Here is a 14,500-nt window from a genome sequence, read left to right as displayed (position 1 = left end):
TGTATAAATGCGTGTCCTGTCATTATAAACCTCTCCTTTCACTCTGGAACTGTGAAGTGGAGCAGGGCATTGTCCCACCAGTCCTTGTTTCGGAGTCTCATCCACAGACGACTGGTTTTGGGCGTGAGGAGGGGCATTTTACTGCATGATAAAGACATAGTTCAGGCATGAAACTCTTACTAATCGCTAATTGGTTCATTCAACAACAAGGCACCAGCCAATCAGGAGTACTTCCTAATCCACGCAAGCATACACTCTTCTCCAAAAGTATTGGGACAGTGAGGCCAATTCCTTTATTTTTGCTGTAGACTGAAAACATTTGGGTTTGACATCAAAAGATGAATATCAGACGAGAGATTTACACGCCGGCTTTTATTTCCAGGTATTTACATCTGGATCTGACACACAACTTAGAAAATATCACCTTTTGTTTGAACCCACCCATTTTTCACTTTTATACCTAAAAGTATACTTTATATACTAGAAAGTGGGCCAATTTAGTCCCAAGGAGTATTGAAATAATACACTTACAAGTATACTACTAGTACACTGATATTTCTATACTTACTACATAAAGTTTACTTTAAAAAATACTTTACTTAAGTATACATAATAAAATAAACTTGAAGTATACTACTTTTTTGGTAAGGGACTCTATGATCGGCGGAAGTAATCAAACGAATCAAAAGTAATCAGTAATCAAATCCTGAGATTTGACCGGAAATAATAAACCTGTTCTAACAGATCTTCTTCTTCCTCTTGTTTTACAGCAGATAATTCTAACAGATCTGTTTTGCCTGATTAAATTAGCAAAACCTGAAGATTAATCTCCTTTTCTTGTTCCTGTATTTCCTATGTCAGCACTTGGTCCTTCACCATTTGTGACTGTATCTGTTCCTCATTTTTATCGTCTTGTCTGCTCCTCATTTATTTTCTCATTCTGAGGTACTGAGTTACATCGCTTCAACGAATAACGAGCAGCTCTTCATCATCTTCATCAGCACCACTAGCTGTTTAGCAAAACATCTGCCAAACAAGAAACTGTCAAAACAAAAAAGATAAAGAAAAGATAGAAAAACTCACTCGTACCGTACTACAGAGAGAGAGAGAGAGAGAGATGAACGAGATGCTGAAACACACAGAGCAAAGCTTCAAACTGGCCATGCTAAAACTGTTCAATGATGTTCTGTGTGTCGGGTTCTTCCCTGAGATCTGGAACAAGGGCCTCATCAGCCCCATTCACAAGAACGGAGATAAACTAGACCCCAACAACCACCGAGGCATCTGTGTGAACAGTAACCTGGGGAAGGTGTTCTGTAGCATCTTAAACACCAGACTGTTACACTTCCTTAAGAAGCACAATGCCTTGAGTAAATTCCAAACTGGCTTTCTTCCAAAATGTTGCATATCCGATCACATTTTTACATTACAAACACTAATTGACAAATATGTACATCAAAACAAAGGAATCATTTTTGCTTGTTTCGTTGATTTCAAGAAAGCATTCGATTCAATCTGACTATACCTAAAACATACCGACAGTGGAATAGGGGGAAAATTCTATGATTTGATCAAATCAATGTACACAGCCAGCCATTGTGCGGTTAAAATTGGAAACCAAAGAACCAAATTCTTCCCCCAGGGGCGTGGACTGAGACAGGGATGCAGTTTAAGCCCCACCCTCTTCAACATTTACATCAACCAATTGGCCAACATATTAGAACACGCTCCCTTTCAAGGGCTCGCTCTACACGACACAGAGATAACGTGTCTTCTCTACGCAGATGACCTGGTCCTCCTGTCGCCCACTGAAGAGGGGCTTCAGGACAGCCTGAATCTGCTGGAGGATTACTGTCACACCTGGGCCCTGACGGTCAACCTCCTAAAAACTAGAGTAATGATGTTCCAGAAACGCTCCAGATCTCAGGGACCAACACACACATTCACACTATCACACAGAACCATTGAAACCACAAAAACAAACACTTACCTCGGCCTGAAAATAACTCCAACCAGTATCTTTACTTTGGCTGTGAATGAACTCAAAGAGAAAGCTCAAAGGGCTTTCTATGCCATAAAAAGATCCATTCAAATCCAAATCTGGCTCAAACTTTTCAAATCTATAACTGAACCAATTGTTTTATATGGCAGTGAAGTATGGGGTCCTTCTATAAAATTTGACTTCTTAAATTGGGAAAAACACCCGATCTAAACTCTACATTTAGATTTCTGTAAAAGAATACTCAAAGTCCAAAGAAAAACTCCAAACAACGGATTTAGAGAGAGATGCATCTTTATTGATTATGATCAAGATTATAATAAAAGAGTTTTTGTTTTCGATTTTTTTATTTCGTTAAGTGATAATGTAAATATTTCTATAGATATATTTATCATGTCTGTGAGGCATGTATTCGCTCAGTTTCGGTTCATTTTTGTGAAGTGCTCCTGTTAAAGACGCAGAAAGCACATCATGTTTGTTTTCTTTGTTTTATAAAAGAACTACCTTTTGTTGGTATTGTGAGTGCACACAAATACAAGTAGACCCTTTACAGGCCCGAATGATGTATTATTCTTACCTTTATCAAACAAACAAACAAACAAAAAATGCCGCTGGCCGCTTGGTCGTTACTTTAAAAAAAAAAAAAGAAAAACGTATAGGCTATTAACGAACAAAAATGCTTTCTAAATTAACTTAAAAAAACAAAACGAAATAAAATAATTTTGCCATTACACACAAAACTGAACTATTTTAATAGCCGAAACAGTAGTATAAACTGTTTTAGGAGAAGGGGGAAAAAAGGGCTCGGGTCTGAAATTCTGATAAGCTGTCGGACGTGGGCCGGGCTGGGGCCTGAGCGTCTCGGGCCAGGGCCGGGCCTAAATTTGAGGCCCGTGCAGGGCTTTATTGAGTGTATGCTCTTTATTTTTTTCTGTTTAAAGTAATAAATAGCAATATTGGTCATACAGTTTTTACAAAACATATTAAGAACGATAGCAGAGACACTAAAAAAAATGATGCATACGTGCACAAATACTTACACCCTATGTCAACATCTTGCCAGGCAGCAGGTCCACCGTTGCCAGTATGCCTGGTCTGTGAATTGACTTATGAAGTAAAAAAAAAACATGTCTAAGTTAAAAAATGAATGCTTGAGACATTTATTTTCCATGCCATAGAACTAATTGAAATTCTGAAGACAATGTGCAAGATCATTCAGGTGTTCTGTGAATGCCTACAATATGCCACATAGCGTCATACAATTAAGATGTCTCACCATGTTGAGTGACCAGATGGTTGCCTGGAGATTCAGACTGAGGCCTGGTAGTATTTCCTTTAAAGAATATAGCACAACAGCCACTTAAAACATAGTCCACACATTGTATTTGTTTAAACCAGCACACAGGGGTTTTCTTGTACAAGTAACCGACTAGCAACCTATAATGCATACATGACCTCTCTAACACTTCCCTGAGCCTTAATGCAAATGTGTCACAGAGCCATACTGGCACTGCTAGAACATACTAATTGAAATTCTGAAGACAATGTGCAAGAACATTCAGGTGTTCTGTGAATGCCTACGATATGCTACTAGGGATGTGCGCTACGACTAATTTGACTGTCGTTTAAACGGAAGTTTTGTATCCGACTATTCGACTAGTCTAAAAGCTAGAAACCCCCAAAAAATGGCAAAAAAAACAAAAAAAAAGTGTGTGTGTCTATATAACAGCCTACACTTGAAATACTTCAATCTTTGAATCACACTGTCAAATCCCTCAATTAATTCTGCTAAAAATAGGTCACGATTATGCCTTATGCTTGCCTCGCGTTATCATCATTTAATATTAGGCGGTCGTTAAGTAAAGCTACTAAAAATGTGTGATTGACGATAGACATTGTCAATCTTTTTGTATATCTTCATAACAGTGAATTCACAGGCCCAGGAGACTACCTATGACAACTGTGAAAGTCCTGCTGCCTGGCGAGATGTTGGCATAGACTCTTTTCGGTGTAAGAGAGATGACACAGTGACAATTTAACATATAGAAAATTCAATGTCTCAACCATTTCTACTTTGTGTGACCAGCATATGTGCATGTATTTCAACTCGCAGCACCAAATCCAAGGCAAGAATTAGATTGGACAGACCATCAAGGGCAAACTTTCAGTGAACGTAAGTGTATTTTAGATATTCTATGCATTTGGCCATTAGATGAACTTAATTGTCCCAGAAGGGAAATGTGTCTTGGGCATACAGTGCTACATACAGCTGCTTATCCTACAAAACACACACCAGTTCAACACCACATACCACATAAAGGACAGCAGGAATAAAATCAAAGTAAGCACAGCAGATATAGGAATCAGCACCTCAATCTCTGAGCAGAGAAACACAGAGTCTGAATAAATTATCAGCAATAAAAACCACCACTTGTTAAAAAAATTGTACAAAATTTACAACATTATAAGATACATCACAAAGCCTGAAAAAATTATCAGCAGCAAAAACCATTAATTGTGAAAAGTTATTGCACAAGAAATATGATAGCAGCACAAAGAAATACACAATGCTTATACCTTCCCCCAATACGTTGACCACAGTAGACTATAGACAATACTCGTGGTGCACCTAATCAACCATCTTATGTCTAATCAGGCTTTCCAGCACTGCATTGTGTAATTTATTTATTTATTTTTCAAGTCACAATAGTCCGGTGGAGGTCTGAGGAAATGGAGGCAGGTCGCTCTGCTGAAGGATTGCGCTCTTCTGAAGGCAAGCTATTCAACAGATGTTTGTGTGTAGGGGACGTAATTTCAGTGTTCTTTTAAAAATATATAACAATAGAAAGTTCAACTATAAAACTGTATTATGGCTGCATTGTTTTCTATTGGGTAACAAAAGCAGCCATGTAACACTACAGTCTACACCTGTATTTTCTAGTGCCAAGATCCCGTCTCTCCACTAGCTGCCAGCTAGTCCCAGCTACCTGCTCAGGTACATTTGGCCATATCTCTCTGTTGACGTCAGTAAACGCCTGTGTTTGGGATATTCCAGTGCAAATCAATCCAAAGTGCTGTCAGTTGAGGTCACCGAGTGCTGTTGGTTAAATAAAAAGTTTAGTCCAACATGGACTGAATAGCAAAACGGCAGCTAGCGCGGGGGTATAGAAACTGAGTTAGTGTTAGCTGCTGGTTTGCAATTTGGTCTATGTTGTACCAAATTGTCTTATTATTTTACCTCAGACAACACTTTGAACATCAAGGCTATGGGTTGATTTACCTCAGAACATCTCTTCAAGGATTTTATGTTACACCCAATGTGGCAGGACCTCTATGATTTGTTAACATGAAGGAATTTTCACTGTATTTCCAACAGAGGTTGAAAGACTACTGCTTGAACAGCTGGGAGAGCTTCATCTGAAGGTAGATCACTTGACGACCCTCATTCAGTCCCAAAGCGTAAATCGAGGTGAAGACCAACAAAGAAGTGACTACGAAGAAAAACTTACAATTGCCACACTGGAAGACCTGGATAATTTTGATGAGATGCTGCGCCAAGACCCCAGTTTTAAGAAACAAGTGGTATGTCCTTTAATATCAGACTTGGAACACTATGTCATTACCAGGGTTCCCACGGGTCCTTGAAATCCTTAAAAGTTTGTGAATTTAAAAAAATTATTTCAAGGCCCTGGAAAGTTTTTGTAAATAGACAAAAATGTACATAGGTCATTTAAAATGCTTCAATATGAGCATATTTGGAATATGAGACACTAGAATTTTCAAAATGTCCTTGGGGAGTAACCCCGAACCCCCCTTAACCCCACGGTCACACTGACTTTGAGTGTATGTATACAACGTACGTCACGCCTTTTCACTCGGATTTGCTGTAGCCTAAAAATCACCTGTTGTCGCCCGACATTTGCATAAAATAGGCCGCAAGTCTATTTTCGCACCGCCCACTTCCCTTCACTTGCCTCCTGTCGCCCACTGTCATTTAAAATTAATAGTAGTATGTCGCCACGCCTCTGTATTTTGTCGCCCAGTGTGACCACGGGGTGAGTCATCATTCATCAATAAAATAACACTTAAGCAAGATTGGCAATGTATCTTGAGTCATCTGCTTGGACATCAGCAAAAGCTAACTACAGTAACACCAACTGAATTAATGCCTTGTTGATATAATTGACCTGATTTGTGTCTTACAAGATTTTGTAGGGTTCCTTGAATTTGAGGGACAAGGACCTGAAAAGTCCTTGAATTTGACATTGAGTAAAGAGTGGGAAACCCTGCATTGCACAAAGAAGGGACAATGAAATTTGCTCTGCACATCCTTAAAAACAATGTTGGCACACGCACACACCCCCATCACACATAAGCACATATTTCATGTAACAGGACGTGGAACATACACATGAACACACACACATGCACCACTGTTTTCACACTCACAATAAAATACAAAAGCAGCAAGCCCTGTGTGAATAAAGAATAATTTGATTGTTGTATTTCATTACAGATTGCAAAGCTATCCATAACTGGAGGCAGTTCTGTCAAAAAAAACAGTTGAATTGGTGTGGTAGGGGACCTAAAACTGGTATTCAGTCTCGACCAATTCGACAGATTCTACTTGGTATGTGACATGGGTATTTCGTTGAAAGAATGATCTTTTTTGTCATGGTTATGGTTATGGGATTTGGCAGACGCTTTTGTCCAAAGTGACATACAAATATAAAAATAATGCTTAAATGTAACAGGGAACAATTTAAAATGTTGGTCAGACTACATTAAGGAGAATAGCAATAATAAACAACAATGTCATAATACTGTGTACTGCAAAATTCAATTGGACCTCCTTAGTAGAGCCCGTAGCCTAAGTTCAGCCAAAGGTTTTGACCTAGTCTTGTTGCTTATTGTCTCTTGTAGCCGCAGTGCTTCGAAATGACGTAACCGAGGCGGAAGTGGAGGGAGCTATCAAAAATTGGCTCAGGTTGAGCAAGGACCGGATGGAAGGCCGTCGCCGGAATCATAATCAGTAAGAATTCACACAGGTAAACTGGAGCATGCTAGTGTTGATGGCACTTATCTATCATCAGTCCCTTCCTATCTGAAGCCAAATGAAAGCGCACAAACTACGGTGGTGATGATTTTTGTAGGAAAAGTTCAAATCAATTGTATTCGGCAAGAGTTTGCATGTATAGGGAGCGCCATCTGCCAACAGGTCCATTTCTTTCATGTGGGACCGCACAGGAGAAGACGACCGGCAGAAAATACAATTTAAGATTATGGTGGTTTTGTTTTTTATCAAAAAACGTATCGTGTCATTTAATGTAGGCAAAGTAAATAAACATTCAATTCGTTGGTATTTTTTACCAGCTTAAATGTTCATGGAAGTATGGTGACTTAACATGGAACGGCGCACAGCTGATGTCCGGTACTGGGTTTGGCTATAGCTAAAAGGCTAACAGATGACTTGGATGACTAACAGAAACAGGAGAACTTATAGCTATATGGTTTGCCCTGTTATGGGTAGAAAGCAGTGGGTGCAACAGACAAGTAGTTATAGCACGTAACAGATGTAAACACGTAAACGCAATCACGTTGAAAAGGTCACGCTTGATGTAGGCGGAAGTACCGAGTCAGTGTTTACAAATGTGCGGAAGGAGGACCATATACACATATTAAAATGTCTTTGTGTCAGTTTATCGTTTAAAATGCCCATTTCGTGTGCGTATCCTGGGTGTTTTAATATTAAAAAGCCTAAAAGAAAATTTTGGATTTTACGTCAAGCGTGACCTTTTCAACGTGATTGCGTTTACGTGACGTCACGAACGCGCATCACAGAACAGAGCAAGGCGAGCATTTGTGCTTATAAAACTGAAACTTTTTTATTTATTTTTGAAATGACCAATCGTTTTGCTAGATAAGACCCTTATTCATCGTCTGGTATCGTTTAAAGCCCTTTGAAGCTGCACTGAAACTGTCATTTGGACCTTGAACCGTTTGGGTCCCATTGGAGTCCATTATATGGAGAAATGTTTTCATCAAAAACCTTAATTTCTTTTCGACTGAAGAAAGAAAGACATGGACATCTTGGATGACATGGGGGTGAGTAAATTATCAGCAAAAGTTTTTTTAAAAGTGAACTAATCCTTTAATTGTTGTTTTTGTCTCTTGCAGGAGAACAACCGGATTTTTGGGGGATTTTTTGGGGAGCTGTTTTTTCTAACAGCATTTTTTCATCATTCACTTTTTTGAAACATTCAATAAAATGAAATGGAAATATACTTCTGGTGTCTTTCTTGTCTCTTTATAGATTATAGATCTAATTCATTTATAGCCTAGCCTATAGTGTAAAATGTGCAATCTCAAGATCCGACCTAAATAAATAAAGGTCGCATAAACCTCCGCGGGTGGAGGTGGGCATAGCTTTGATGAGTCGTTGAAACATTGGCTCATTGTCGTTTTCGATGATTTGCCGACATCCCGGCGATGTCTTGCCAATGAGCAAACGCTCCCTATGCGATGTCTTCTAGACAATAACGGCATTCATCGGCCCGACATCGGGTAGATTAATGTGTGCTGTCATTTCTAGCTTAGTCAGTATTTGATTTGATCAAAATTAGTGTCGAAAGATAGCATTATTTTATAATATTTACAGCTTGCTCTTATTTTCTGTGTTATTGTACCATTCTGGGATACTTAATATGTTTTCTAACAAAATAAAAAATGTTAAAATAAAATGTATAATATAATAAAATGATTATTTGTACCATATGTTAGTACTATGTAGGTCTACTGTACGTATTACTGTATTAATTATTATTATTTCATACTAATATTACTACTATATATACTATTAGTAGTAGTAGTAGTAAGAAAAATAATATTGCACGTTCTTTTTATTGTACTTTACAAATCTCAAGTGCTACCACAGACAATAATAGTAACACAATAACAGTGTAACAATTAGAAATAAGTTCTGTAATAATTACAAATAAGATCTTTGGAATAAAATGCGGCCTTGAGTTTATTTTCATCAAAATATTAAGTAATCTGCGTAGAATTGACAATATGAGCTCTGTTGGGTTGACTAACTAATTTGCGTGTGACTTTTTTTCCCAGATGGTTTATTTGTACAGGCCATCATTCATGGCCTTTGCGAGCTGCAGGGCTTGTCTTGGCAGGAGGCTGAAGAGGTGTTCCTCCAGGGCCCCATTTATTACTCCAGGTATGTTTTAAATTTTTGTTTGTACAAAAACTGTTGGATTTTTGTGTTACACAATATTTCTGACAACAGCATTTATCTTTTCTTTTAGTGAAGTTGAGGAATTTGACAGAAGAATTGCTCGACAAATTAAAAATCTCCCCAACGAGAATGTAAAGCATTTATTTTATTTGATGTTGTGTATTTTTATTTTAACCTGTGCTGATCAGCTGGCCCCCCATCTTCACACAGATCTTCAACAGATCACTGGAGCTGTGTGAAGTCCCCTCATGCTTGAAACGCTCAACCATCATCCCCGTCCCAAAGAAACCCAAAATTACTGGACTTAATGACTACAGACCTCTGGCTCTAACGTCTGTGGTCATGAAATCATTTGAAAGACTGGGTTTGGCTTATCTGAAGGACATCACTGGACCCTACTGGACCCCCTGCAGTTTGCCTACAGAGCAAACTTCATCCTGCAGCATCTGGACAGACCAGGGACTTATGTGAGGATCCTGTTCGTGGACTTCAGCTCTGCTTTTAAAACCATCATCACAGACACCCTTCAGACTAAACTAACTCAGCTCTCCGTCCCCACCTCCGTCTGCCAGTGGATCAACAGCTTCCTGACAGACAGACAGCAGTTAGTAAAGCTTGGTAAATTCACATCCAGCACCCATACGATCAGCACTGGACCTCCTCAGGGCTACGTTCTCTCCCCACTGCTCTTCTCCCTCTACACCAACGACTGCACATCTAAAGATCCCTCTGTCAAGCTCCTGAAGTTTGCAGACGACACCACACTGATTGGCCTCATCCAGGACGGTGACGAGTCTGCTTACAGACAGGAGGTTAATGAGCTGTCTGTCTGGTGCAGTCTCAACAACCTGGAGCTTAACACGCTCAAAACTGTGGAGATGATCGTGGACTTCAGGAGAAACCCCCCTGCTCTCCCCCCACTCACCATCATGAACAGCACTGTGACTGCAGTGGAGTCATTCAGATTCCTGGGCATCACCATCTCCCAGGACCTGAAGTGGGAAAATCACATTGAGTCCATTGTGAAAAGGGCCCAGCAGAGGTTGTACTTTTTTCGCCAGCTGAGGAAGTTCAACCTGCCACAGGAGCTGCTGAAACTGTTCTACTTCTCCATCATTGAATCCATCCTCTGCACTTCAATAACTGTCTGGTTCAGCTCAGCTACCAAATCTGACCTCAGAAGACTACGGAGGGTAGTCCGGACTGCTGAGCGAATCATTGGTACAACCCTCCCCACTCTCCAAGAACTGTACTCATCCAGAGTGAGCAAAAAGGCTGGTAAAATTACTCTGGACCCCTCACATCCAGCACACAACCTCTTTGAACTGTTACCATCTGGTCGACGCTACAGAGCTCTGTACACCAGAACGACCAGACACAGGTACAGATTCTTCCCTCAGGCAATCCATCTCATGAACATTTGACACTAAACGTGGAACACACAACTCTATTATTTATTCACCACACTTGCTTACTTTTTTATTTATCTATTTTTTTTTCATTTTAAATTTGCACATATCAGACCTGCACACACATAATTGACTATATTATATATTGTGTTTTTGCTGCTTTGTACATTGCCTATTTGGTCATTTGTATATTATTCTTTTATTATCTGTGTCCTGTCCTGTTGCTGTCTTTCTGTTGCACTGTGGAGCATCTGTCACTACAACAAATTCCTTGTATGTGTAAACAAACTTGGCCAATAAAGCTCATTCTGATTCTGATTCTAATGTTATTTAATATGTAATATATGCATTATTAACCCAATTATTTTTTTCACCATTTTTCTCTGCATTGTTTACAGGTCGATGACTTGTAGGACCTCATGAAAAAGAATACAAAAATAAAGTTTGGTGTCAGAAAATGACTCCGAGCACTATAATTTATTGTATGTAAATATAGAATTAATGTTCATCCCATAACTCAATACTAAAGAATGTGATAAATCCTTAATAATTAGGAAAATAATAAATGACTATGAAAATATTTAAGTAACTGAACAATTTCTATTTACTAATACAATTAATAATAAACCAGACTTAATGCATTAAATCATAACCTAGTATGTGTAATATTTTATATAATAATGCATTCAGTCATAGCGTAATATTTTATAGTTGAAAAATAGTGTAAGTTGCAATCTATCAGCAAATGAATTCAGGTTAGGTAATCTTATCTAATCAGGTTAGATAATCATCCAAACAGCAGGTGGCACTGTCTGAAAAAACGATAGGTCTGGGAGTGCAGGTCTGAGCGTGCAGCTGGGCCTCCAGTATAGAAAAGATTTATACCTGATAACAAATAATCTCCAATTCCAAAAGCTTATGTAATCAGGGCGTTTTTTTTCAGCCTCGTTTGTGATGTTTAGCTGTAACTTATTTACTTGGGAAAACGTTAAATGTCATTATGAAATATCCACAAGTAGGCTAACGTTAAATGGAAAAGTTAGCCAGCGTGAACATCATAAGTGACATTAAACTTTCCTTTTATTAATATCCGTCGTCACAATATTTCAGATATTCGAAAGAGATCGATTATTGTTGGATAAGTAACTTATTGCCTATAATTCTGTCGTCTATTCAGAATTAATTTACGTTATGCTTCGTGTTAAATCTGTACGGGACGCTAATTTACTAATTATTTTAACATGTTTGACGGTCAAATAAATTGAGCAGAACACATCAGCATTGGTTGTAAAGTTATTTAGTGTGATATTAATTGGAAATTGTAAAAGTTTTGGTAGGGGACCATGTAAAAAGTCCAGACATTTTGTTAAAACGAACATTTCGTTCATCTTCTGTCATGAAAACAATTAAAATATTTCACATGCAAACTACATTTAAGTTAATTCCTAATGACGTCCATTTGAAGTAATAAATGATGATTCGTATCATATTTCAGATCATGTTTTACAGAAATATCCTATTATTTTCTATAACTGTGTAATAAAGTGCAAATGCTATCATCATAATAATTAGGCTATTATTAGTAGCAGTGATACACATTAACATTTTAAATAAAATGTTTGTAATAACTGTTATTTCAAATAAAGTAATTGTTTTTAAGAAATACAATGGAATATAAATATGGAATAGATATTTACTGCCAATAGTTTAGCAGCTCCTCAGGATAACAATAAATAGTGTAAACTTTAAAGTTTTCCTGGCTATTCTAGTCCTTTTCTATTGCATTTAGGTTTAAGAGAGCCAGGGTCCCGCTATTGCTCAAGTAGGTCACTAAATAAGTGACACTTTAGTTTATAGAAGCTGTTTCTTTTATTTCTGTTCTTTACTACTGCATACAAATTTCCTGTATATTGTGGTTATATTCTAATAAAGAGACTGAGAAATAATTATATATGGTCATTAAACCACTGTAAAACAAAAAACAACGTCAGTACTTAAAACTTGGTACTGTATTATGTTTGGCCACAGACATCTTTATCAAATTGTAGTACATAAATAAACCTTTTTGGTAACAGAAGTTTGTTCATCATCATACACCAGTCGATTACATGTGTCCATGTGGGCATTCTTTTAGGATGAATGCATCTGTTATACTACATAACTCACATGTGTCATTCTCAGTAGGTATTTGTTAAGAACTCTACTGTACTGTAGCATTATACAGCTACAGTTTTCTTTAAAAGCTTTGCAAGTTAGGTCAGTGTGGTGACAATATTTTAGGAGGCTGTGACTCTCGTCAACATAGACAAAATATTTCTTATCCCCTTAACACAGCATGTAGTACTCTAATTATCGTTTATGTTTCTTTTTTCAGATGCCTACTCTAAAGGACTGCTACATATGCAGGAAAAAAATTGGGAGTAGCAAGCAAACCGTGTCTACACTGCAGTGCCAAGCAGCCATATAAGCAAACGCTTGAGGAAAAAAAGAAACTGCTTTCCCAAGAATGGAAAGAAAAAAACAGCAGTGTGAACAAAGTGTATGATGCAACCAATCTACTGGTATGTTTATCTTTCAGACCTTCATTGTAAAATATTAAGTAAACAGTCCCTGTTTTTTACTTTTATATATGCATTTCTATATTCGTGATTAATGGCATCCAAAATAAACGTTTTTGTTTACATAATATATGTGTGTATACTGTGTATATTAATTATGTACATAAGTACACACACATGCATGTATATATTTAAGAAAAATATGTTATGTTTATATATTAAATGTTAATGTATAATATATGTATAATATAAATGTATATACATGTAAATATTTTCAATATACTTGCATGTGTGTGTATTTATATATACATAATAAATATACACAGTTCACACACACATATATTATGCAAACAAAACTTTTATTTTGGATGCGATTAATCATGATTAATCATTTGACTGCACTAATTTATACATTTCAACAACTCATTCTTCAGCGTGTACATTGACTGAAGCATTACATCGGTGTATTTTCCACTGACTGTGCTCAGGTCTGATAAAGAACTGCTTGTTGTTGTGCTTATCATTAGAAAGTAAAATAAAAATCATATAGAACAGGGGTGTCCAAACTCGGTCCTGGAGGGCCACTGTCCTGCAGAGTTTAGCTCCAACTTACCTCAACCTTAGTATGCCCGTGTGTGTGTGTGTGTGTGTGTGTGTGTGTGTGTGTACATACTGTATACATCAGTGAAAATCAGTATGTTTGGTAGATGTAAATGTAATAACTCCACTGTTTACCTTCAGTTTATACAAAAGAAAAAGTTCAGCGGCTGCACATCGGTTCAAAATATGAGCCAAATGCGTTTCGAGCCTTTAGTTAAGAAAATTAGAAAATTAGATTTAAACTTAATGAAGCTATCGACAAATTCATATTACACCATAAATTTACATAAATCCTAATTAAACATACTAATCATTGACGTCATTGTGATGTCACAAATACTGATGTTCAGAATAAATGTCAACCCAGATTCACATCAGTCAGTCATATGTAATTTCCACATGTATTCTTATTCCACCTTTACACTACAGTTAACAGATGCATCTGATTATTATGAATCTAATAATATCTGAAACTGATCAAATCATGCAAACATGTAATATGGATGTAAAATAAACTGCATATGTCAGTATACTGGACATTGAATGTTTACTCAAAATTGTTACATTAAATCTACAAATTTACACAATAAGTTGTTTTCTCAAATATTATAACCGTAAGACAAAAATATTCAGGTAAAACATGGCATAATAAAATCTTACTTTTCAGACAGTGTGAGAGATGAGGAAA

This window comes from Barbus barbus (assembly GCF_936440315.1).
Source record: "Barbus barbus genome assembly, chromosome: 19".
Taxonomy (NCBI): domain Eukaryota; kingdom Metazoa; phylum Chordata; class Actinopteri; order Cypriniformes; family Cyprinidae; genus Barbus; species Barbus barbus.
Note: the sequence above shows the minus strand (reverse complement) of the source record.